At 41.7% G+C, this 26402-nt stretch overlaps 1 protein-coding gene across 3 annotated transcripts in view; it reads right to left on the bottom strand.

Annotated features, from left to right (window-relative positions):
* ZNF385B (zinc finger protein 385B) overlaps window positions 1-26402 on the bottom strand; it is a 708580-nt gene that overhangs the window by 533115 nt on the left and 149063 nt on the right. The gene's annotated exons all lie outside the window — the stretch shown is intronic.

The following is a 26402-nucleotide window of genomic DNA, read 5'->3' as shown; positions in this document are numbered from 1 at the left end:
TTATATTTTAAATGCCCTTTCCAGTGTCTTGGGTTCTCCAAATCTCAGGGCATTGTAATTTGCCAATGTCAACACTTTCTGATACTGTATAGATCTCTTCATGCTCTCCTACACATTACTATGATGGGGGCCAAAAATAAAGTGTATATCTTGAAAATAAGGACAGTGGAGGTCTTAATCTCACCCTTGAAGAAAAAAAGGAAACATTCTAATCCACCTGAATAGGCTGCAATGGAACCTTTTTGTATATTCTAAGGAATATTGATTACTGCTGAAAGTCTTCCAATGACAGCACCCCTTTTTCTTCTATTACCCATTTTTAAAGGAGAAGTAGGGCCAAGGCTCTTTTGGCCCTGCTTCTCCTGTGGGTCACAAGAGTGCACTTAGTTTTGCACTCCTGTGAACTGTATTTGGCCGACAGCGGGCCACAGGCCACTGTTGGCTGATATCACTAAGCCAGCCCAGGCTCTGGGAAGATCCTGACTTTAATGTCGGGATCCACCCAGATGCCTGGACCAGCAGCTGGCTCAGTCTCTCAGGAAGAGCCTTAGCCAGCCATTCCCACCTGCTCCACAGCTCAGCACTCCAGTGAGCACTGGAGAGGGAAAGCAGAGAGCCGGTGACTGACAGTATCAGTTACTTTGTCTTCACCTGCTTCCTACCCTCTATAAACTCTTGATATTTTTTGTCTGAATGGAATGCTTACTGGTTTTGTTAATATGTATTATTTGTTACTCTGTATTTGAGGCTGTCTTTCTCCTGTGTTATAAATAAAGATTTGATAAAAAATGAGGGGCATGATGCATGGGCAGGCTCCTAGCACTAGTGTTGAAATTTGCATACATGAAATCACTTATCCACCATTTGGAAATGGTGAATATTACTGGAGGTTGGATTTCCAATAAAAGAATGGGAGCTCCAGATGTTGATTGAAAGGTGGTGATCATGAATCTATAAGGTGTATGATTACAAATATGGAGATAGAAAGAATTTCTGCAGTGAATATACTAGCATTGGACACCACAGTATATTGGGGTATCTTTTCCCCAATGGATCTTGCATAGTAAGCATGAAGAATCCACTCCACAAGAAGGAATTGGGAAGTTCAGTTCTATCAGAAGCATAGCTTTGTCAGTAGAAACAGTGAAGGTGGAAAACGCCCCCTGCCAGAACCATAGACAATAGTAAAGACCCCTAAGGTCAAACAAAAATCATTCTTCAATCCATTCCCTTGACTGGTTCTAGTTTTCCACTTGGCATCTTGCAGCTGACAGTCACGTCTAAAGTGAAACTAAACCCTCCTCTCCTTTTCAGCCAAGCAAGCTGACATCTTAGCCTCTTTATTCTGCAACTGCCATGATGCTGCATATGTGATCAATTATGACACCAGCCATTTGATGATTTGACAGTTTGGTTGAGAGCACAAGCAAATGTGATAGTTTAGATAATATTTTTTTAAACCGTTAAGTCGACAGGTTTAGTTCTGCTTTAATATTTTCTTAGGGGGCTGCTTAAAAATTAAGACTGAACTAAGTATACTTTTTTTTAGTTCACCCACAATGTTCTCTCTATAGGAAAAGCTATAAATGATAGTGGATGACCACTTAAGAGTAAAGTGGGCCATGTGGGTGAAATGCAAATACAGTACACTCACTGGCCTCTTTATTAGCTATACCTTGCTACTGCCAAAAAAATATCCCCCACATCATTACACCACCACCAGCCTGAATCGTTGATACAAGGGATGGTATTCTGCATACCTTGGTTGAAACGAGTGGTTATTTTTGTTACTGTTGCCTTTCTATCATCTCAAACCGGTCTGCCCATTCTCCTCTGGGCTCTGACATCAGCTAGGCTTTTTCGTCCACACAACTGCCGCTCACTGGATATCTTTTCTTTTTGGACCATTCTCTGTAAACCCTAGAGATGGTTGTGCATACAAATTGCAGTAGATCCACAGTTTTTTAAATACTCAGACCAGCCTGTCTGGCACCAACAACCATGCCACGTTCAAAGTTATTAAAATCCCCTTTCTTCCCCATTCTGATGCTCGGTTTGAAATTTAGCAAGTCATCTTCACCACCACTAGACGCTTAAATGTATTGAGTTGCTGCCACGTGACTGACTGACTAGCAATTTGTGTTACCAAGCAATTGAACCAGTATACCTAATAAAGTGGCTGATAGGTGTACATTGCAGAGCAGAAAAGAAAACAAGTGGAAGATGGCAATCAATATGAGATCATAAGCAAAAAAACCCCAGGGTTACAGAAAGCACCACCTTCAGTGAACCTGTTGTGAGGCAAATACTGGGGCGGCCACTGCTGCCTTCCTTCTGAAAATGCTAGTACTAGTACAACTACTAAAATAGAGCAAACATGCTGAACAGGGAAATTGAAGAGAAGTCAGCAGTTCTTATGTGAATGCTTGCTCCACGTCATTGAATTGAAGCAAGAGGGTGATTATTAAGCCAGGCAACCAGCATTTTCAGAAGTAGAGCTCAGCAACCCCCAAGTTTATTCCATTAATGGTTCTTTTAAAGCAGATGGTCTTTGCTGAACTATAATGCCAACCCACTGACAGTGCTGTTTCAGCTGGTGGACATTCGATGTTGCTTTGATTTTAAGCAGGATTAGATAGTACTTGGTCTGTCTATGGGGCAAACCAGAATAAAATGACATCTTAAAGTCTTTCAACACACATATATATTGTCACTTATCTTTAGTTTAAGACCACATTAAATATGGGTTACTTCACAATGATCCTATGCGTTGAATCAGTGGCCTTGTAAATATATTGTACAATGTATAAACTAGTATCACATATAGCATCAATAATACATATTACTATGTAGAAGGTATTAAATATTCCAATAAGATGTTGGAATTCATAGCTACAATTTTCTATTTTGAGAAATTTGCAGTTCAGTAATGATATTTAATTACTACTTAGGTTATTACTGAGTTTAGAAACATTCACTACAGAAATTAAAAATTAGGCTAAGAGTGAGCTGGTCTACTAACTAAACGCAAACATACCCCAGTTTCAACAGCTCTGCTCCAAAAATTTTATTTTGTAATGTACAAAGGGGCACATAGGATGAAAAATGTGCCCCAGGTTCCATTACTAGTATTATTAAAATATGTTGCACCCAGTTAGGGTACACTGTAGTTAAAACTGCTAATTAAACCTTAAGATGCATACAGAGAGCAGAGTCTCGCTGATCAACATTTCAGTTTTACATCTAGCCATTTGTCAGTAGTCTGTTGATCTAAGTACCTTCTCTCAATCACCTCAGAAGAGCTATTCCCAAACACGCCCACCACAGGTACCCCCTGCTCTCTCTCTCTCACACATATGGAAATGCTGAAAACAATTTTAGTAGAAGGAAGTTCCTCACAGTCACCAACAGATGTTACACTGCACAGGAAGTTCACAGAAAATATAATGGCTATAGGTCAATTTATTTTTTAATGTTTTAAAACGGATTATATGTATGTGTATATATATATATATACCATATATGATCTTTGTTTTACAAATAAACAGTTAATACATGACAAAGGATTCACAGAGCTCTCCAGTTTATCTAATCTCTCCTTCATTAACTTGTGTGTTCAAATTTTAACTTGAGCTACTGAGTTCTGTAAACATTAGGCTTTGGCTTTTTTTAGCAGAAGGTAAGAAGAAACCAGAAATGCTTAATGCTTAAATGCTCCACCTGCTGTCAGAAAATAAGATCTGGCAATACTAATGTAATATTGAATGTTTCCTTGGCTATAAACAAAAGAAAATATTTACAGATTACAGTATACAGAAAAGCACTCTACATTTTCTCTAATGTAGTTAAGTGACTTTTAAACTGCAATGTTTGCTGGAAGGCATTAGTAACTCCCAGTCAGCTCTCCTTTGCCTGCTCTTTACTGCCCTATATTACAAAGTAGTGCAACTTATGGCTTGTGGAGGGTGGCACACAGAGCTCCTAGCAAAAGATCTTGTAGGCATTGCTGTGCAGGAAAGTTGCTGATGACCAACAAAGTTACACTGCCCCATGCATCCCTTACACTTGGTCACATGACCTAGGATATCAAATGACATCATAAGAGAAAGGGGGCATATGGGGCAGTGTCACTGTTGCAGTCATAAGCAGCCTTTGTCCAACCCTGCCTAATCCTGTGCTAGTAGTTCTCTACATCAGCCTTTCTCAACCAGGGTGCCTGGCACCCTGGGGTGCCTTGAGGTTTCTTCAGGGGTGCCTTGTCAAAATGTCAAAAATTGCCCAAACCTTGTATACAAGCCAGTGGGTGGATCAAGCCTGCCTTTTAGTTACACAAAGCCATGGGTTTTCATTGTACACCATTATGACCTTCTAGCCGTCAGTCTCCTGACAACCAATGACATCATCAGTTGATAAGGAGGATGTCAGCTGCCTGCACAGCACCCTAGTTTGACCCTCCCCTGCCCCTCTCCATCAGTGCTGGGGTCACCATAGCTCAATGATGGATAAAAACGGGAAGAAGAGAAACACTGGAATACTAGTCAGTACCAGTGTGAAAAAGTGTATTTGCTTTAGAAGAATAAATCACCTCTAATGTTGGGTGTCCTACATGCGTGGATGCTCCTGCGTTATATAAAACTGTGAGAATAGTTTTTCACATTTTAGAATGGGGTGCCTCAAGACTGTCCATGATTTTAAAGGGTGCCTTGACTGAAAAAAGGTTGAGAAACACTGCTCTACATAACTGAAATTGTATTACACTTTAATGCCAGACAATAAAATGACATGAAGAAAAGTGAAAGAGAAGAGAAGACTTTGGAAATGATCAATGAGGCCCTGTGGGAGCCAATGACAGCAACAGCAAGGTGTATCTCTAGGTAAAACTTTTTTTTAGCATTCAATGGAGTGAATAGATACACACAATATCACTGGATACAGTAATACCTCAGTTTACGAACTTAATTTGTTCCACGACTCTGGACGTGAATCGAATTGGTCGCAAACCGAGGAAAATTTTCCCATAGGGTGCAATGTAAATAAGGTTAATCCATTCTGAACTTTTTGTTTTGTTTTTGAACCACAAAAATATGAAACCAAGTACAGTACAGTATGAAGAGAAAGAACACTAACCCTTGCTTGAGACGACTTCTGGTATGGAGGACAGGAAGGCAGGTGGGAGGCGGTTATTGATCGGGGGAGAGTCCCCCTCCATAAGGACATTGGGGAGATCTCCTTCAGGGATTTCCTCTCTTCTTTGTCTCTTAGCTACAGGCTCAGTTTTGGTGAAAAATCTGTCCAATTTCACTTGTCTTTTCCTATGCTGCATAACCCTCCGGAAATGAGACCACATTATCGTTCATCAGATTCAACACTCTCTTCGTTACAGTTATGTTGGGGTGGTGTTTCTGATCACCTTCATTATCGCTCTGCACTTTCTTTTCAACAACATGCTTGCTGTGCACATTCTTGTCACCTTCATTACTGCTCTGCACATTCTTGTCACCTTCATTACCACTCTGCACTTTCTTGTCACCTTCATTACTGCTCCGCACTTTCTTCTTACCACCACGCTTGCTCTAAATTTTCTTTGGAGCCATACTGGATGTCCAGTACAGTATGTGCTAAAAAGCACACAAAAAAAGCTTTACAACAAGTGTGTACAGTATGCATTAAAAAGCACACTGAAAAGCTTCTCAGCACTGTAAGTGTCTTCACAGTACACTTTCAGTGTCTGTCTGTGACTGCGATCTCGCCTAAAGGAAGTCAGGACTACGTGTCAGAGCAGGGAAGATGGCCGCAGCTCATGTTCGTCAACAGAAGCGGAGTTCACGAACCAAAGCAAATTTTTGTAAATTTCTTCTGTTCACAAACCGAATTTTTCATTAGTAGAAGCGTTTGTAAACTGAGGTATCACTATACTAACATTTCTAGATAAAGTTGATCCAGGGAATATCCATTTGCCTCTCGGGGGTATCAGGAACAAAATCTTTCCTCTGCAGGAGCAAATTGGATCATACTTAGCTGGGTTTTTTTGCCTTCCTCTGGATCAATTGTGGTATAGGATTATAACTTTTTTTTTTTAACTGGATGGACTTTTCTCTTTTTTTTCAGCCAGACTAACTATGTAACAACTGTATTGAGTGCAGAAGGGTTAGACTCTGCCAGGATTGTATTGCTCAAACCACAGAAGTACAAAAAGTAGTGCAAGACCAAAACCGAATAAAAGAATGCAAGATCATTTTAGTTGTTAGTAAAAAAATCATATAAAAACAGCCAAAGCGTTTCGAGGTCAATACCCCTCCCTCTTTATTAGGGCTCAGCACAAGATAAAACTTAGATGGACTCAGAGCCAGTGTTAATTTTGACATCATTTCAATTTAGTTTTAGTCAGTCTTTTGGCTAAAATGCCATTTTAGTTTTAGTCGTATTTTAGCCATCTGAATTGTTTTAGTTTTAGTCAAATTTTAGTAAATGTTTCTATTGTTAAAGCTGTCCTTTTACTTAGAAACGAACACTTTAAAGTGCACCTGTGCCGAGACTATGTACACCACACTATTTATAAGTTCTTAACAAGCAGTAAAAGAACTAAAACAAGCCACTTCTGATTTCTGTAGGTGCTTTTAATGAGAAGGTATGCCTTCTCAAAGACCCCCAAACATCACAACAAAGACTCTAAAAAACAGGGGAATCTTTGGTCATGTGCCCCCCCTTTCTTTTTTTTTTTCTTTCTTCCTCCAACTCTTTTATTTCCCCTCTCTTTCCTTCTCTGTCTAGATTTCTGGTGCCTTTCACTGACCTTCTATATAAGGGGCTTCCCTCAATACCTGGTCATTTGACTGGGTCATATTTGGTCCAATACCTAAGGCTTTCCTGTCTTATCATCTCTCTTATCTGGGCTCAGATGGGCAATGATAATCCCAATGCTGGAAGGTTGGGGCCATGTGTGCTGTACTTGGAGGGCTCCCTTAGAAGCCCTAACCTTTTGTTATGAAGATGTGATATATGTTGGGCCATGTGGAGCTGTTCTTTTTTTTCTGGTATGCTTGACTTTGTATAATGGTTGTAAATCCCAATAAAACTTATTCTTTAAAAAAAAACAAAAAACTGCAAAGTCCAGTTTTAGTCTATTTTTAACAGCTTAAAAAACCTGCTGGTTGTCTTTATTAGAGAGCTGGCAAGCTGCCAAGAATCTGTTCAGTGCCTATGTTGGGAAGTTTGAAAATGTATTTCTTCACAATCCTTACAGATACAGAGATAAATAAGGATTTGTTTAAAGTGCTTTTTGCGACTACTTTAGGTTAACTTTAAGATATTATTCAATGCAATGTCAATGACTATATGACACTAATAAGTAACAGAAATGTATTTTACTACTATCAAAAACTGATTTCTAGAGAGATACATTTAGGACATTTACTATATTATAGAACACTGCCAACTCTCAAAACATAATATATTGATGTTTGTGCACTTCTGGGTACATCAGGTTTGAACAGGTATAAATAAGAGAAAATACCATCATATGCAGCTCATTTGGTTAGGATAATAATTTTGCTTTCTATATAAACAGGACCTTTAATTTTGTGCTTTTCCATGTTCATTGAACTCCTCAGAGACCTCAAATATTTTTAATTTCAGCAGAAGTTGTCACATTAACAAATTACTGTGCACACCTTAAAGTGTATGTAAATGCAACATTCCTTTTTTTTTAGTAGGAAATGGTTAGAAAAGAGTTCAGCAACTAATTCCACATAACCGTATCAATATATAAAACATTTATTGGACAAGCATTCGCCCAGTCTTATTGAATTCTCACCAAATTGTACTTAATATGGTGATTTCCTATAATCATCAGCTCCATCTAGTGGTCATAATGCTGTAATTTGTTCTGATTGAGGTACCGTATTTCAGAAAAAATACTGCATTATGGCCACAAGATGGTGTTGACGATCATAGGAAATCAGTGCTTTAAGTAAAATACAATCAGAATTTTTGAAGGCTGCAGGAATGCTTATCAAATTCGTCCAGCATTTTTTTTTAAATAAACCCCTTAGTGTCAGTTTTATAACCACTAGACAGCCAGCGTGACAGTGAACAATAGCATGCCATAGTCGTATCATTTGTTTTCTGTTTTTGTGCTTATAGTTGCACTGTTAATGGGTTTTATACCTGCTGCAGAGAAGGGAGAGTATAGGCCTGTGGGTGGGTTTTTTCTCCAGTTGCCGGTGAGCCTATGCTTTCAGTGGTGTCAGTGTGGTGGCAAGGCTAGGTCAGGAAAGTTTTGTAACTGACAACTCAGTGAACTGTCAATTTATATCATATTTTTGTAAAAGTTGAGTTTTGCTTTCAGAATTCAAAAAGCATATCTGCACAATACATTCACTAATATTCATTTAAAAAAAAGTCCAGCTGGAATTTTCTCATCATGCATGTATTCTGCCATAATATAAGGAAGATTTGGGCAGGGATTGCCACAAGACAGATTTGGGCAGAGCCACCACAAGACAGTGCTGATATGCCACCTGGCAGTAGAAGGTGTCCTCAGTGCAGGAGGGGAGGCAGTCAATGGCAGTGGGTGCCATTAAAAAAGACATCATCTGCCCGCCAGGGCACACATGCTGAAGGTTCCTGACCCCCTGGGTTAGACCTTTGTCAAGGTTTTGTACCTATCTGTGTCCCCTGTTGGGGAGACTTACCCCTCTATGTGTCAGCAGGATCAATGTCACCAAGACAGAAAGAGGAAATCCAAACATTTTGATCTGTCCCCAGAAGAATACATGATGGGAAAATCTTACAACAGGACACCCGTTCATATGACAACTCTCTAAGATGGGAATTTCATTCACTTTGGAAAGACATCCTCTCATTTCCTTTTGCATCCCCAAGACAGAAAGTGAAAGCAGCAAGAAATAAAGTGATAGGGTGTTAAATCTAAAATAAGCAAATATTGTATAAATACAAAAGGCATGTGTATTCTTACTTGAAACTTCGTGAACTTTATTGTATTTCTTCCACATTTGTGCAGTAATCCAGTGTGAAATTTACCGTTGAAAAAGAACTTCCTGTAATAAAGATTGGTCGCTGCTGCTCTCACTTCTTGTGCAGGGTAACTGGTTCTGTCCACGCCCCCTCCTGCAGTTTTCTGCAGGCAACCTGCAGTGAGTGGAGCCTAATTAGCCCCTCCCACAGCTGTGTTTTCTGCACATGTACAGCAAAGTGATAATGTCACCACTACATTTACAAGGCAGTATCTGGGTGATCAGAGGCATTTGGTGTACACAAAGTGGATTTATAGCCTTTGTGGTTATTGAGGAATTGACTAAAATGAGAGTTTTTGTGCTGAGAGTTCAACGTTACACCTTCCCTACTCTATCTAATAATAAACAAAAAATGTGGCTTTGGTTTTGGCTAAGCTTGGTAAGTACTTTTGTAGGGAGATTTTATCTCACATCCTGTCCCTGTCATACAAGGAACAAGAAACGAGGGGAGCAACTGACACGGCAGATGTTCTACCCTACCTTCCCTGAAAGGCTCCCCCATAGCTTCTTGTCCAAACAGGAAGTGAAGATATATCTCCATAATGGGGGCACAGATCACAAAAAAAAACCTGGCAAAGGTTCTATCCCTTTCTGCCCCTCCTCCAGTGATCGTCACCACCATGCAAACCCAATTCAGTTCCTACCACTCACACCTATCTCTACCTAACTCCATTAAAGGTAGATTTCGGATCATTACCCTGATTGAACTTAAAACGGAAGCTAGTGATGAACAAGCAATATATTATCATACTAAGGCAACCATATTAGCATTTTAGTAGTGAGATTCGTGGGTAGTAAAAGTATGCTTCCAGTATACTAACAAGAATACAAAATGCAAGTTAAAAGCAACTTTTTGCCTCTGAATGTATTTAATTATTTGCATAAAGCAAAACTTCTGCAATGTTCTACAAGCTGATCTCATAAATGTAGAACAAATACATTCCTTTCATATATATTTATATATATGTAATGTTCTCTCTTTAAAAGCTTATTTTAAAAAGTCTGCAGTATAAAAACGTCTTCTGATTCAGCACTGCACAAAGGAATTCTTTTTATGTTGCCCTTTGAATAGACATCATCCTTAGAAAATCACAGACATCAGTGTTAAGCCTCCTGCAGCAATTATCTGTGTGCTTTCAGTACCGTGATAGGGCAACAAACACCAACATCTTTTTTATGTGCTGGAAGGGATTTAATGAGCCCAGACCACAGTTATTTCAAACCTGGGCAACTTGCACCTCTGTGCTAATAACTTGTAACATATACACAAAACCTGTATTGTTGCAAAACCATTAAAGCCCCCACTCCAGGCAGGAAAAAAATTACACTTGCATTCCTCCTCCGCCCACACTGCAAGGGTTAATTGCTCGTTTATGTCTATGTAATAGAAGGAGATAGATTTGCCTGATCCTACGATCCTTCCTGCAGATAGACCTGTCCCCACAATTTTGTCACCCCCTGCGCTCTAGTGGTTTAGGGTCCTGACATCATCAAGACCAAAGCTCTGCTCTGGACCTGAGGATGCTGAGGAACAGTTTACCACTGGATTGTAGGGGAGCACTGCCTGTAGGGGGAGCAGAGGATCAGGTACAGAGAACTTTCTCCTCTAGACAAAATGAGTCATTGACCCTTAAGTCCAGAGGTAGAGGAATAAGATGTAATACTTACCTTATCCCTTGCTCTGGTAGGCTTCCTCCATCTATGCAACCGGTCCACCAAAGCTTCTTCTGTAAGGTACTCTGGCTGGCAGACACATCAAAAGCAATGAAGGACCAATAGCCCTAAATTGTACATGAGGATAGCAAGGGCCAACCAACAACCTAGAGAATCAGAGAGAAGAGTGCCAGTGGCAAGGAGCTCAAGGAATAGGGTAATACGGTCTCTTCCTTTACCCCTAGACCTAAATCAGAAATTCACCCAAAAGGGGAAGCTTTGCTTTTCCACTTCCTCTTCCCCTGCTCAACCACTTCTGGATACATTTTTTTTTGTAGGGAGCGGATACCTAGTTTTAATAGGTATCTGCTCCCACTTGCACTAGGATCATCGAGTTGATCCAAGCGGAAGTCCCCCCCCCTTCCTGTTTGTCTGCAGCATTCTGGGACATGTCACAGGTCCTAGGAGGCTGCAGGTCCATTCACAATGTGTAGTGCAAATCACACATGCACAGTAGGAAGACAGCTGTGAAGCCGCAAAGAGTCATGCCATGGACCTGAAGACCGGCAAAGATCCAGCCGAGGTGAGGACAGGGCCGGATCTGTGGACAGGTGAGTGTCCTTTTACTAAAATTCAGCAGTTACAGTATTTGTAGCTACTGACTTTTCTTTTTTTTTGGGGGGGGGGCTGAAGATCCTTTTTAACAAGAACGTAAATCCCCAAAACAATTTTCTTCTTTCTTTAGGCTTTTTTATTCTATATTTTCATCTGGTGATTAAGCTTTTTTGGGGGGAGGGCTGAAGATCCTTTTTAACAAGAACATAAATCCCCAAAACAATTTTTTTCTTTCTTTAAGCTTTTTTATTCTATATTTTCATCTGGTGATTAAGCCAGTAAAGCTGGCCATAGACGGTTCGAATCTTGGCTGGCTCAGCAAGGACTGGCTGAAATTCAAACCATGTATGGGCAGGCTGAATGTACCTAATTTGATCAATCGATCAGCATGGATAGAATCAGCCTGTCAGATTTTACAGGCAATTATTGCTAGGGACTATTACAGCCACTAGCAGCAATCACTGTATGATCCCGAGGGGGATGGCTACCCTTGCCGGGAGAACACAATGGGATTCCCCTATCAATACTGGCTGTGTTGATGAGGAAATCAAGTAACCTTTCCTGCAACCTGTGGTTGCAGGATAGAAAATCACTCCATCTATGGCCAGCTTAACACACTTCTTGTCTCAGGGGTGGCTCCTCTATTTATGGATGAGCAATGGAGACACCCTTGGACAGCAGCACTATCTCCCTATGGGAAGGGTAGTGTTAGCTAGACTAACAGATTTAGATGGACATAACTGACCAACAAAATAAAGCTGAACTTCAGCTAACACTTTATAGGCAGTTACAATAACAATATTTTTTTTTCTTAGGGGATAAAAGTTTTACATAAATGAATAAAAGCTGACTATTGTGAGCACCCCTGTTAGTGTTAAATAGTTTGTCTTATCTTCAGGCCAATGATAAGAGTGCCTGGGCTGGATGCTGAAAAAGGGAACAAAGGGGTGGATAATACATTAACTCTGGTATGATTCCTATCAACAATTTTGACAGTATCATGTTTTAGGAATCAGTTATATTTAAAGCCCAAGCCAAGGAAACCTAAAAATTCTCCCGTGCAGTGGGACTTTGCTGCACTGCAAAGGTTAATGGCTCATTTTTGTCTATGGGCAGCGAGAAACACTTTTACTTAACCAATCCTCCGCTTCCCAGGCAGATCACGCTTTCCATGTTCCAACAGTGGAATGTCCCTTGCCACCCTCACGTCCAATGTAGGTTCATGCATTGGTTTTGATGACATCAGAAGACCACCAGAACCTAGGGGAGTTAAAGACTGCTGGGACTGGTCTAGAAGAACAAAGGAGCCTGCAGAATTGGAGTATCGGGTAAATAAATCTGCATTACCAAATCCCCTACAAAGAAATAAGTATTTAACCCTTGAAATGCAGGCACAACTTTAAGCAGGCCAAAAGAAGGCTGCACAGGAAAAGCAAAGGCTCAAAGGAGTATTTCACTTAAAATTTAATTAGATATATTTTTGAATACATCTACTATAATCATCTGAATTTGTCTTAATATTAGCTTTTGTAATACCTTGCACAGTAGCACTGAAACTGGGAGAGGGAAGGCCAAGAGTATGAGCCAATCAAGCTGCATTGCTTTGCTGTCAATATAGCATTGCAAGCTTACTGAGAGAAGAGCAGAGTGATGACCTGTCAGTGTGCTGATGCTCTTCCAATGTCCAATCCATATGCTCAGGCCTGAATTGTTTGACTTTCATGGAAAAAAAAAAAGTCACTGACCAGGCTATACTGTCTACCAGTGTTCCTGGATCTCAAGACTGGCTGACACGGCAGGACTGAACCTGGAAGAAATAGGGGCAAGTGTGAGAGCCAATCAAGTTGTCTTGCTGTCAATCAAATACTGCAAGCCTTCTGACTAAGGAAGAGAGCAGAATGATGTCCTGTTCAGTGTCCTTTCAATGTTCAATCTGCAGGCTAAGAGTGGATCATTGACCAAGCTGAGTTTCATAACTGCAGTGGAGAAAATTGAGGCCACTGACCAGGCTATACTGTCTAGTTGGGTTCTGGGGTCAAAAGACTGGCTGAGCAGAATTACAAATCAATTGTCTGTCCTACCTTTGTATGTAGTCTGAATATAACACACTACAGCACAGTGCTGCAGTAAAATAATTTCAACACTATCAAAAGCTTCACAGATCTGTTCTGTTTTATGTTTTTGTGAAAAAAAAAAACATGCTTGCTACCTAAAACATTGGAGTGAAGATTAGTAATAAGCCAAGTCACAAGTATATAACAGAGATTCCACACCTCATTGTAGTGACTCAGTCATTTGATAAAGCATGCTGTTACCTTACAACAAATTGGTCCATGCTAAGGCTTGATTATAGCAGTAATGTGACTGTGGCACCATCTAGTGGCACTTACAGATTTTTGCGTTTTTTAAATTTGATATTTTTGAACCTCATCTATGTTGCTACTGCGTTAGAACTGATCTTTGATATAAGCACTGTGTACATATGCATTAAGGGCCGGTTCACACCATAAATTGTACAGGAACACAGAGCTCATTCCTGTGTGATTCACATGTGATTCAGGAGCAGTACAATTTCAGCCCATTATTTTGAATGGGCTGAAATCACGCCGGACCGCACCATAAGTACTGCGTGCACAGCAACTGGATCACATGGTACTACTATAACATTCAATCTGGTGCACTGCATATGCGATCTGCTTTTGGGTGTCATTAAGTTAACATTGACGCAAGTGCAGTGAGTTTAAACATTGTGCAGGAAATGTGCGTGGAATGTTTCATGAACCACATTCTGGTGTGAACAGGCCCTGAACATACTATTAACATGTCAAGTTTCAACAATTTAAAGCCTCGCTCCAGACAGAAGAAAATAGCAATGCCTCCCCCTTCCCAAATGCAATGGTTAAATGATAGTTAAAGTGGTTGTAAACATCAGACATGAAATATAAACAAAGCATACCCCTTTATAGTGTGTCATTGTCTCAATTAGGATCACTAAGTGTCATTTATGTCTGCTGCTTTGTTCCTCTGCTAACAGAATGAATCACTTCTGACAAGTGTTCCTGACACCAAGATAAAAGGGTGGCAGGGGAGGGACTTCCAGCAGATTGACAGGCTTAGCTCTGTTACTGTGTGCAGTGTGGAGGGGGTGTGTCTCTTCCCTCCAATCAGCTCTCAGAGCTCTTTTCACTGAGCTCTGCAGTGTGTAATTTCAGCTCTCTGCCCCATTTTGTCTGAACTCTCAGACAAGCTTTATAAATTATTATTATATTATTATTATTATACAGGATTTATTTAGCGCCAACAGTTTGCTCAGCGCTTTACAATATAAAGGGAGACAATACAGCAACAATACAGTTCAATACAAGAGGGATAGAAGGGCCCTGCTCCTTGGAGCTTACAATCTAGGATTCAGCACTTTGCACTTAGAGAAGAGAAGACTGCAGATAGACAGGTACAACGTATGTAGGAGGATTTGTTTCATCTCTGTGTATCACCTGAAGACAGTCACTTCACTAGGTACAGTATATGTGAGGGTTTAAAACCACCTAGTCTAGAAGTAGGCGAATAAGCTGTAATATTTACCTTATTCCTTGCTCTGGCATACTCCCTCCATTTGTTCAACCGGTTCCTTGAACTCACTTCTCTAAGGCACTCTGGACTGTGGTCATATTAAATACAGTGCAGGACTGATAGATCTCAATTCACCAACAACCCAGAGCGTCAGAGCCCCAGCTGCTGGTAGAGGGAAGAATAAGAAGAATAAAGTAAGTATTACAGCCTTTTTTCTCTACCTTTACACTTAAAGTGGTTGTAAAGGCTCAAGGTTTTACTACCTTCATCATTCTATGCATGAAAATAACAAATCTTCAATGTGCAGCAGCCCCCCTAATACTTGCCTGAGCCCCTTCGCGATCCAGCGATGTGCATGTCAGCGTTGGCTCTCTGGGGACTCTTACTCCTCCTGCTGCTGTCAATCACAGCCAGTGAGCCAATAAGGAGAGAGAGAGGGCAGAGCCGAGCCATGGCTCTGTGTGTGAATGGACACAAAGGGCAGCGTTTCAGGAGTGAGCTTGCTTGGGTTCCCCCATAGCAAACTGCATGCTGTAGGGGCACTTGGCAGGAGGGAGGGGCTAGGAGCACCGGCCAGGAACCCGACAAGAGGAGGATTGGGACTGCTCTGTGCAAAACCACTGCACAGAGCAGGTAAGTATGATTTTTTTTTTATATTGACTTTAATATCACTTTAACAAACATTTAACCTTTTGCAGAGCTGAGGAGATGTAGGGCACTGTAGGGATATTTTTTTCAGATTTGAAACATCTGTAGAGGCCATACTGTACACTAATGCAGGGATTTTGTACAAGAAAACAAAACCAGCCATCAAACTGGTTTTCATTGTCATCATGATCCAGAAGTTGAACCTTTCATTCATCTGACCATCCTCCATTCATAGAGAGCTTTTCAATGATGGAAGCCATAGTACAGCTTCTGTAAATGGAGGAGGGGGCAGTAAGGGTGGGCATAGTTTGCACTCTTGACAAGTGCCTGTGATAGGTCCAGCACTCATATTAACCCCAACAACGCAGGAAGATGTGGTGGTGGGAACAGTGGATTTCAGAGTTCAACCAAGACAGCTGGCACCTGCATAAGGGAAACTTCTCATTAGGGTTACATAAAAATAGTGCAGCGCTATAAATGTAGTGAAAATTGATATGCAAAATGATCTAAATGACTAAACGTACAGTAAAACAGCCAATATGTAAAGGATAACAAAATAATGAAATAATGATAAATGTTCCGTATTGTCACTAAAAGCTGCTGAATAGTCTATATAGTGCTCTCCTTATAATCCGTGATGGTGTTCCCAGTACTGTAGAGAGATTGTGCACTCACCAGATGCACAACGTAAATGTGCATTAAGTAAAATCCGCAGAAGCCACCTTTGGGGTCTGGTCTGGGATAGGAGAAGATGTCCTCCTTCTGGGTGGTGGGTTTGGTCAGGAACACGTGGAGATGATCCCCTCTCTAAGTGGATAGTGGTGGTGGAGGCACACAGGATGATAAGAAGATCCAGCTGGCCAGAGGTCCCTTTAAGGGATAGGTGGGTGCAGGTTGCCTGGGTACAGGATCTCCCTTCTCTGGAATCCTTAATGTTGCTGGATCAGGCAGGTGCTATGAATAAATAACTCCACTGTGATCCATGTCACAAGATATCCAAAAAAGATCCACTCCGGAATTTCTTGCGACTTCAAAAGGATGACTCTTTTGCTCCTTGGTGAGCTAGAGACATCTAGGTCTCTCCTAAGCCTAGGAATGCTTGACAGCACTTCCAGACTGGGTCATTTACCTGCGATGGACTCCAACAATATTAATTTCCAGCCATACATTAGAATTGCTGGGAGAAGGCCTAAATTTCTTTCTTGATGGGTGGTGGCATATTTGCCTTATCTTAAGATGCCTGTCTCCTTTTTATAAGTATTGAAGTTATGGATATTAAGGGACCACTATTATGCCTGTCATAGATATTATATTTATTTGATGTTATGTTATCTTTCACTTTGTTCACATTGTAAATATATCTGAAGGCGGTTCTGCCAAGTACAGGCTGTGGGTATATGCTGGGACTAACAAGAAGGTGAAGCCTCCATCAATGAACTTATATCCCGCCACCACTTGTAGTGCCGCTCAAGGTGCTCTGCTGGTGAAAAAATCTGGCGTCTTACAGCTACGTAAGGGTGAAAGCTGTCTTGTGTTTGATCTAGAAGGCAGTGAAACATAGGGGAATGAGAGACACCGCACACCACTAGTTCAACAGGTGGATAGGAATGTGAATGGCCTCAGTGAAGCTCCTTGTAGACTGGCTTCCCATTGCACATCTGAATGATCTTTCTGCTTCCACAACACTCAATGCTCTGCCTTTTTGGTTGTGAGTGTAACATTTATTGTATACTAATTAAATACGATGTGTTTTTAACTTGCTACACTATATCCTGTGCGTGGATTTTTTCTGTTTTGTTTTGCATGTCTCTGGAGCTCCCCCTCTGGCCAGCCAGCACCACTGGACTTCAGTGTAGATAAGTTTCATTCCGTAATGTCTGGGCACCCGAACCATATCATTTATTGTGTGGATTGCTTATAAATCCACACATTGTACTGTAGCATACCAGCAGATTTCTTTTTTATTTAACATTTATTTGTATCCTGTTTCATTCCAAATGTATCACCTTTAAATCCTATAAATCCTGTATAATAATAATAATAACAATAATAATAATCTTTACCCTATTAGAACTATTTTTGTGCCCGATTTCATTTTCAATCATTACCATCATTTTACAGTATACACTATACATTATAGACCACATCTAGCTATTGGTGATGTGTGCTCAGTAGTGTTATTATTTTTTATTGTTTATTTAGCTAAGGAGACACTAGGATATTTTTCTGCAAGAGGAAGACTGCATTAGATATTTAGGATTAAAGCAGTATTAAACCCAAAAGCAAACTTTTATTATATTGCAGCTTACCAATTCTTAGATATGTTGACTGCATTAGTTTCCTTCTTAGGCTTTCTTTCCTTTATTTTCACCTGATGATCTGGCTAGTAAGTCTTTTGCTGTTCCAAAAGAACAAGCTGCCAGGCAGATGTAGCAGTTACAGAGCTGAGAAAAACTATTTTCCACTGACAGGGGTGCTTACAATGGTCAGCTTTAATCTTAAGTAAAGCCTTTATCACAAAAGGGAAAACACTGTTTGCTGGAACTGCTTATAAAGTGTTAGCTGGAGCTTGGCTTCAATTTGTTAGTGTATCTGAATCTGCTAGTACATCTAACACTCCCCTCCCCCAAACTGACAATGTTACTGTCCAAAGGTGCCCGCTGTGCTCCTTCATCCAGAGTGGAAGCACTCTAAAACAGGACGTGTGTTCATGGCCAGATCACCAGTAGAAAAGTGTAAAAAAAAAAAAAAAAGAAAACGACTCCAGTCACCACATTTAATGATAATAATTATTAGGTTGAATACCAATTTAATTTCAATGTTTGCAGGATGATTAGAAGATCTGAGGGCCAAAAAAACGACACTAAGACAGCTAAACCAATTCTCCTTGCTGAACAGCTCATAAAGAATGGGGTGGGGGAACAAGCGACAATTCTGAAATGCCCTCCTGAATTTCTGGCATCAGGTGTTCTTGATTGGAAATGTCACAGGGGGACAGGGATTGGTGTCAACAGCAACATCTTTACTAATACAGTACTGGAACTGTGCTGTCTTCACATGTAAACATATTTTCTATGTTGAAATGCCTCAACATTTCCCTCAACTGGACCCCCTTCCACCCCCAGGCCCCATAGCACCTGCATTGGTTGCTATGGCTCTTGCTATGCCACTGCACTCAGACTACATTTCAGTTTTAATAATCCTCATTTAGCTGCTGTGGTTGTTGGCAATATACTGCCCAATTATAACCTAAATAAAATAAAAATCTCTTAATCAATATCTCTTCTTGTTAAACTCTCAGCCTAACAATCTTGGTAAACACAGATAATTAGAGCTTATCGTGCAAAGTGAATCATCTCCACATTAAAAGCAACAGAACGGGCTATAAAGACAGCAGTTTGGCCACGGTATACATTGTGCTTTATCTGCAGCAGGCATTCTGACACTGGGTGGGAAATGACTAACTGCCACTGACGTCTCAATGACACTAATACAGTGATCAGTGCTAATAAAAAGCACTGACACTGTACTAATTACACTGGGCAAGAAGGGGTTAACATTTGGGGCGATCAAAGGGTTAACTGTGTGCTATGTGTCGTTTTACATTATGTTCTGTGTTTATGCTTCACTGTAAGCACACTGCTTTGTATGGCTGTGCTGTGCATAGCCATGCAAAGCAGTGTGCAGGAGCTGACAGGGAGTAGAAATGTTTTGTTTACTAACAGTTCTCTACCCCCGTCAGAAATCCTCAGCAATCACCGGGCACCGGCGAATAATCACTGAATGGGACCCGGTGATTGACAGCCACGGCACTGAAGGGCACGCGCGTGCCTCACTTACGCCCCCTACCGGAAATGCAAAATTATATATATATATATATATATATATATATATGTAATTTTGCACACAGCTGCCACCCTGTAGCAGTACTTCTGCTATGGGGCGGAGCTGAAGCAGTTAGCATTATGTGCTGTGTGTGTTTTACTAGGGAGACATGCTGCTTTGTATTTCTCTGCTGTGTAGAGAAATACAAAGTAGCATGTCCTTGCTTGCAGAACAGAGACCTGGTGCTGGTGGGAAATCTCCGTCCGGGACCCTGTGATTGACATCTCTAGCTGCCAATGGCAGCACAGGTGGGGTGGGGCACATGCCCCACCCGGAAATACAATTCACGTATATGTACGTGATTTTGCGCAGCCCTGTTGCCCTGTAGCAGCAGTTCTACTACAGGCCAGCTGGAAAGCGGTTAAAGATATTTTGTATGTACTTAATTTAACTTCGTTGTTTTTGATACACCATGTGTGTCCTGTGAAAGCAGCTTCCCTTTGACTGGTATTCAAGTCACCTTTTTTGTTTTGTATTAATACATCTGCTGGAGGGATTGCAGAGACTTAGAGCTATTGCACACGGTACTGATGTTTGAGCATCTGCTATTTTTAACATAATTTAAGGCATTTGTTTTGCACGTATTTGTGCATATTTATGTGTCTATTTACACGCATCTGCACATCCGTGCATCTGCGCGCACAATATATTCTTCAGGAAAATTCATTAATATTTATGTTCATATGTGCATCATTGACTACTATATTTTCACTTTATAAAATGTAGTATTTACTATGCAGCAAATCAAGCTAAAAAAAAAAAAAGCAGACATTTTTGATAGGCATCTATATTTGCTTCTGACATTACAGTTACAATCACTGCCAAATTCAATTCCATGTTAAAATAATGTAGTCGGTCATAATATGTTTGCATTGCACAGAGAAGCACAGAAACCTGGTGATGGCATCACTGGAACAAAAATAAGGTATGTAGTGGAAATGGAAAGACTTTCTTTTATAATTTTATTAGCATAACGAGGGGGAAAAAGGAACCAAGGAAGGCAATATATAAGGAGAATAAACTTCAGCTTTATTAACTGTAATCATTGACATACTAAGGGGGGTGCAGTACGCACCGGGTGTAGACTCACTGGGGGGGGCTGCAGCCGGATGGCATTTACTTTTTTGTGTTGTACAGTTCTGCCCCAGAGCACCTTGCAACAAAAAAAAAAAGAAAAAATGTCAGGCGACCATGGTACCCGCCGTGAGTCTGTTCCCAGTATTTCAAAGACAGACAATGTAGCGGGATACAGAATTTTTGGCTGCGCGAGGAAGTCTCCTCCCCTGCCCACATGACAGAGCCGAGAGGACTTCTTCTCACACTGAGCTCCTGTATTTCATCTGGTTGGTGTGTGTAAGGAGCTGGGGTATCTGTACTGACTCATCTGAATTGGGGGGAAAAGTTGTGTACTGAGGGGTGTATACTCGGGGGAGGGATGTCTGTTCTGAAGGTCTGTGCTAGGGTGGGTCGTGTACTGAGGGTTTTGTACTGGGGGGTTGTCTGTGCTGGGGGGGGGGGGGTCTGTGCTGAGGGAGTCTGTGTTGAGTAGGTAAGTCTGGGCTGGGGAAGTTGTGGGGGTCTGTCCAGGGGCAGGACTTGTGCTGGGGTGTCTATGCTGAGGGAGTAAAACATGCACAAATGAAAGGAATGCCAGACCAAAGAATAAATGAGTAAAGGAGGGTGGCCTTGTCTGTTGTGAGCAGTCTAACCTGAGCCAGTGAGCTCTCCGAATGTTTTTGTCCTCTCATTACTTTACACGAATGTACATCAAAGTCCCAGAGTCTCTTATATACTTTTTTTCTTCATTATACTGAGGGTGTAGACTTGAAGGGAGGGGGGGTGTGTGATTTAGGGATGTTAGGGGAGATCTGTACTGTGGGAAATATGGGCTTAGGTGAGGGACCAGGAAGCAAGTGGTGTAGGGGGATCGGCCAGGTATGGTACAGTATCTCCCAGAAGTGAGTACACCCCTCACATTTTTGTAAATATTTTATTCTATCTTTTCATGTGACAACACTGAAGACATGACGCTTTGCTGCAATGTAAAGTAGTGAGTGTTCAGCTTGTATAACAGTGTAAATTTGCTGTCCCCTCAAAATAATAAAACACACAGCCATTAATGTCTAAACCGCTGGCAACAAAAGTGAGTACACCTCTAACTGAAAGTGTCCAAATTGGGCCCAAAGTGTCAATATTTTGTGTGGCCACGTTTATTTTCCAGCACTGCCTTAACCCTCTTGGGCATGGAGTTTACCAGAGCTTCACAGGTTGCCACTGGAGTCCTCTTCCACTCCTCCATGACGACATCACAGAGCTGGTGGATGTTAGAGACCTTGCACTCCTCCACCTTCCAGGATGACCCACAGACGATAGGGTTTAGGTCTGGAGACATGCTTGGCCAGTCCATCACCTTTACCCTCAGCTTTTTTAGCAAGGCAGTGGTATGGCCACTTTATTAGGTACAGCTTGCTAGTACCTGGTTGGACCCCCTTTTACCTTTAGAACTGCCTTAATTTTTCATGGCATAGATTTAACAAGGTGTTGGAAACATTCCTCAGAGATTTTGGTTCATATTGACATGACAGCATTATGCAATTGCTGCAGATTTGTAGTCTGCACACCCATGAAGCAAATCTCCATTTCCACCACATCCCAAAGGTGCTCTGTTGGATTGAGATCTGGTGACTGTGGAGGCCATTGGAGTACAGTGAACACATTGTCATGTTCAAGAAACCAGTTTGAGATGATTTGAGCTTTGTGACAAGGTGCATTATCCTGCTGGAAGTAGCCATCAGAAGATGGGTACACTGTAGTCATAAAGGGATGGACATGATCAGCAACAATACTCAGATAGGCCGAGGCGTTTAAACGATACTCAGTTCATACTAAGGGGATCAAAATGTGCCAAGAAAATATCCCCCACACCATTACACCACCACCATCACCAGCCCGAACCGTTGATACAAGGCAGGGTGAATCCATGCTTTCATGTTGTTTACGCCAAATTCTGACCCTACCATCTGAATGTCGCAGCTGAAATCGAGACTCATCAGACCAAGCAATGTTTTTCCAGTCTTCTATTGTCCAATTTTGGTAAGCCTGTGTGAATTGTAGCCTCCGTTTCCTGTTCTTTGCTGACAGAAGTGGCACCCAGTGTGCAGTTCTGCTGCTGTAGCCCATCTGCTTCAAGGTTTGACGTGTTGTGCATTCAGAGATGGTATTCTGCATACTTTGGTTGCAAAAAGTGGTAATTTGAATTACTGTTGCCTTTCTATCATCTTGGACCAGTTTGCCCATTCTCCTTTGACACCAACAAGACTTTTTCATCCACACAACTGCCGCTTACGGGATATTTTCTCTTTTTTTGGACCATTCTCTGTAAACCTTAGAGATGGCTGTGCATGAAAATCCCAGTAGATCAGCAGTTTTTAAAATACTCAGACCAGCCCCCCTGGTACCAAGAACCATGCCACATTCAAAGTCACTTAAATCCCCTTTTTTCCCCATGACGCTCAGTTTGAACTTCAGCAAGTTGTCTTCATCAAATCTAGATGCCTAAATGCATTGAGTTGCTGCCATGTGATTGGCTGATTAGCAATTTGTGTTATCAAGCAATTGAATAGGTGTACCTAATAAAGAGGCCGGAGAGAGCACATAGATACATTGATCCAAGCTGAATCAATGCAACTATGTATAAAATATCCATGCCTGGAATTCTTCTTTAAAACACACATATTTTGCCCACATCTCTGATTTGCTTTACATGCTTCACAAACTGCCCCAAAGTTCCCCAAACAACCTATGTGTGTCATTAATCCAGTTTCCCAATGTGCAACACCCTGATAAGGAATTGTGAGGGACATACAGTATGTGCTTGGTTAAGGTATACATCACAAATTGTACAGGCATCTTATACCAATATAGATAGAGATCTCCAGAACTAGCATTGGCCAACAAAGGGTTTCTCGTCACAGATAAAACTACTGCAGTATAACGTAAATGTTCCCTGACTGCGCTGTGTAAGTAGATTAATGACAGCTACACAAAGTGCCAGTATCACAGCTGAAGTAATGTTTGAAATACTTACAGTTAGATTAATCTCTGTGTGCAATGCTGCTGACCTTTGGAGTGACCTACACATATATCTGCATCCTGCAGTGCAAACATATTTTTTATTGCTGATTCTGACATCTCAATGAGTATGCATATCTCATATATCAGGTAACTAAAGTTAGACTTACCAGTCAAGGGCAAATACAAGTCTAGTGGGTCTGACATAATATGATACACTGCTCAACATGGCCTACATAGCCTTGCCTAATTCAGATGCACAGAGAACTATGCATCTCAGTACTTCTCAGTACTAAACATAGAAAGGCTTTTACTTTCTTATTATTTAAAGGACCAGTCCATTTCAAACTGGAAGTTTGGTTATAGATATACACTGGTGGGTGTAGTCGCACAGCAGTATCTGATATCCCCAGGGGACCTGTCATGACTTCACTGCCTAGGGGCAGAGTAACTGACCTGATTGAAGTCGCAGAGCAGATGGTGGTGAAAGCCACAGTGGGTACGACATACCTGTTCATTTAGCAGTGGTGAGAGCCCTAAAAAAGGCCGAGGCACAGACTCTAAGGTGCCTCCTGGTCTTCACCATAGGTGGAGATGTTACAATGCAGGCGATACACAAGTTGCAGAGCTCCAACTCACCTGGGCAGCCACAACTGAGAGTAAGTGAGAACTCTCTTGCAGCACTGGAGCACTAGTAAAATGTGGGTCCTCGGGCCTATCCTGCAGTCTAGGGGGAGAATGTGTGGCCATTATGTTCCTTCCTCCCCTGAACCTGGGGGGGTCTTCCTCTGGGGAGACCCTCACCTAGTACTTGTTGGTCGGCTTTGGCTGACCATGGGGAGAGGGCCTTTTGGCTAGGTGGATCATGGTTGAACCTTGTCCCTGTCAAGAGCCTTGCACCCCGGGGCTTCAGGGTAAGGTCCTACCCCTTGAGAGGGTGGACAAAATACACACCCTTTTGTGCACATTTTTGTTTGTGTTCACACATACTTTTTTTGTTCACTTATGGGTTTTTGTCTTTGTCACCACCATGGATTAAAAGAAAAAACTGGGGCACTAGGCTCATAAGACAGAAGGGTACACAGGGAAATATCCAGGAAGGTACAGAAACACACTGTGACACAAACAAGAAGCACAGGCTGGGAATGCACAGGCCCCAATAATGAGGATGGCTGAAACTCACGGGGTAAACAGATAGGTGGAGAGAAGCAAGTAATGTCTGGTCTAAATACATGGGAACTAACTGTGCCAATTTAGCTATGACCAAGGCTGGTGCTACCACTAGGCAAATTAGGCAGTCGCCTAGGGCACAATGCTGCCTAGGGTGCTCTAGGGGGGTGCTGGAGTGGGCTACGCCCCCCCAGATTTCAGTTGTTGCCCCCAGGGCCAGTCTTTCCATGGATGCTGTGCCTGGCTGCTAAATGCCTTTCACCACCGCCGCACTCATGGCTGGAAAAAGGGGAGAGCAGCCTGGAATAGTGAATCCTGCCAAGGAGAAATGACAGGAGAGAGCCAGGAGGTGAGGGCTGTGCTCTCCTCTCCTGTCAGTGGAGCAATCCTCTATAAAGCAGATTACACAGGATCGCTCTTACATTGGCATGTTCAGTGTCTGATTCATTCCCTGGCTCCCTGTTTTGGGTAAGGGGGGAGGATTTAATGCTGGGAAGGGTAATTTGAAGGGGTTTTAGCTAGAGGAGGGAATGGGGGGATTTGTGCTAGGAGGGGGATGGGGGGGTTTGGGGAGAAATTTGGGCTAGGAGAGGGGATTGGGAGGGATTTGTGTTTGGAGAGGGGAATGGGTGGGGGGGATTTGTACTAGGAGGGGGAATGGAGCAGGTTGTGCTAGAGGTGAGGATTGGGGGGGGAGTTGTGGTAGGAGTGGGGATTTGTGCTAGGAGGAGAATTTGGGTGGAGAGGAAAGATTTGTCTTGGGAAGGGTAATTTTGAAGGGGTTGTGCTAGGAGGAGGTATTTAGGGGGATTTGTGATAGGAGGCAGGATTGTGAGGGGTTGTGCTAGGAGGTGGGATTGGGGGGATTTATGCTATTAGGGGGGATTTGTGCTAGGGTGGAAAATTTCAGGGGAAAGAAGATGTGTGCTAGGAGGTGTGAAGTAGAACTACAGGTGAAGTTTTCATTTTTTTTGTGGGGGGGTGGGTGGCGCAAGTAGCTGGTCTTGCCTAGGGCGCAAAAGGTCTAGGACCGGCCCTAGCTAGGACTCCTTGGCCTCTAAGGTTTGTCCCATTTCTAGTAGTGTACCTGCTTGTTTGGTAATGATCTTGAATTTCCTTTTTGTAAATTGCTGTCCTCTTTGGAGATAAGACCCCCCATTCAGACTTAATAAACCAGTACCCAATAAGAATAGAAAGGTGGCTGCTGCAGCTGCAATTACCAAGCTTGGGCAATCATTTGACCCTTAATTTTCTTTCTCAGTCTAAAGCCTGCTTTCATTTCTAGTAGTGTACCTGCTTGTTTGGTAATGATCTTGAATTTCCTTTTTGTAAATTGCTGTCCTCTTTGGAGATAAGACCCCCCATTCAGACTTAATAAACCAGTACCCAATAAGAATAGAAAGGTGGCTGCTGCAGCTGCAATTACCAAGCTTGGGCAATCATTTGACCCTTAATTTTCTTTCTCAGTCTAAAGCCTGCTTTGATTGTGTCCCTACTTGGTCCGCAAAACCTCTGAAGTTCAAGGATTTTGATCAAACAGGGAAAACTCTGAAACTGATGTTTGGAGATATTTCTTTTATAAATGCTTTATACTAGATCAACAGCATACCTGCAAAAAGAGTTTCATTTCTAAAAATCATTGTCAACAATACTTTAATTACAGACAATCTGACTTAGTGCTACTTGACAAGAATGAGTAAAACTATCAGGGATTCTGGGAATGGATGCGAATCGACAGAACAAGCAAAGGTCAAC

This window comes from Staurois parvus, unplaced genomic scaffold (assembly GCF_062004578.1).
Source record: "Staurois parvus isolate SC_StPar_1 unplaced genomic scaffold, SC_StPar_1.0 ptg000530l, whole genome shotgun sequence".
Taxonomy (NCBI): domain Eukaryota; kingdom Metazoa; phylum Chordata; class Amphibia; order Anura; family Ranidae; genus Staurois; species Staurois parvus.
Note: the sequence above shows the minus strand (reverse complement) of the source record. Positions and strands in the feature narration are given on the sequence as shown.